Below are 1304 nucleotides of genomic sequence, written 5' to 3' on the forward strand. Positions count from 1 at the left end.
GAGCTGCTTTGCAGAGTGTTGAAAAAAGGGCATGGCCTCATTACACCTCTCTGCAGTGCAGCTCCCTGGCGCTACTGGAGGTTCCTGGTGGGCTAGTTGACCACCAGGGGCCCCCAATATGCAAGGGGAATCAGTTCTCCCTCTGTAAATGCACCAGGGGGCTGCACTGCTGAGAAGTGTAAAAACGGGCCTAGCCTCAAAATACCTCTCCGCAACTCCGCCCCCTGGCGCATACTGGAGGTTCCTGGTGGGCTAGTTGGCCCTCAAGGACCACCAAAATGCAAGGGGAATTAGTTCCCCCTCTGTAAAGGCGCCAGGGGGCTGCGTTGCAGAGAGGTGTAAAAAGAGGCTTGGCCTCAGAACACCTCTTTGCAACGCAGCCCCCTGGCGCATACTGGAGGTTCCTTTTGGGCTAGTTGGCCCCCAGGGGCCACCAGTATGCAAGGGGAATTAGTTCTCCCTCTGCAAACGTGTCAGGGGGCTGCCTATCAGAGAGGTGTAAAAAGGGGTGGGCCTCATTACACCTCTCTGCAACGCAGCCCCCTGGTGCATACTGGAGGTTCCTGGTGGGCTAATTGGCCCCCAGGGACCAACAATATGCAAGGGGAATTAGTTCCCCCTCTGTAAACGCGCCAGGGGGCTGCGTTGCAGAGAGGTATAAAAAGGGGCAGGCCTCATTACACCTCTCTGCAATGCAGCCCCCTGGCGCATACTGGAGGTTCCTGTGGGCTAGTTGGCCCCCAGGGACCCCCAGTATGCAAGGGGAATTAGTTCTCCCTCTGCAAACGCACCAGGGGGCTGCCTTGCAGAGAGGTGTAAAAAGAGGCAAGGTCTTATTACACCTCTTTGCAACGCAGCCCCCTGGCGTATACTGGAGGTTCTTGGTGGGCTAGTTGGCTCCCAGGGACCCCCAGTATGGAAGGGGAATTAGTTCCCCCTCTGCAAACGTGCCAGGGGGCTGCGTTGCAGACAGATGTAATGAGGCCACACCCCTTTTGACACCTCTTTGCAACGCATCCGCCTGGCGCTTACTGGAGGTTCCTGGTGGGCTAGTTTGCTTCCAGGGACCCGAAGTATGCAAGGGGAATTAACCCCCCAGCTTAGAATGCACTACGGGGGTTGTTTGCACAGTGGTGAAGGTAGGGGGCGGGGCTTGAGATGATATTTGTGCAAACATGCCCTGTGGCGCTTCTTAAGTTGGGGAATTAATTCCTCTTTATTCCACAGGTCCGCTAGGGGCCAACTAGTCCAACAGGTACCTCCATTAAGAACCACAGAGCTTCATTGCAGAGTGTTGTAAAAAG

The sequence above is a fragment of the Lissotriton vulgaris genome, chromosome 5 (assembly GCF_964263255.1).
Source record: "Lissotriton vulgaris chromosome 5, aLisVul1.2, whole genome shotgun sequence".
Classification (NCBI taxonomy): Eukaryota; Metazoa; Chordata; class Amphibia; order Caudata; family Salamandridae; genus Lissotriton; species Lissotriton vulgaris.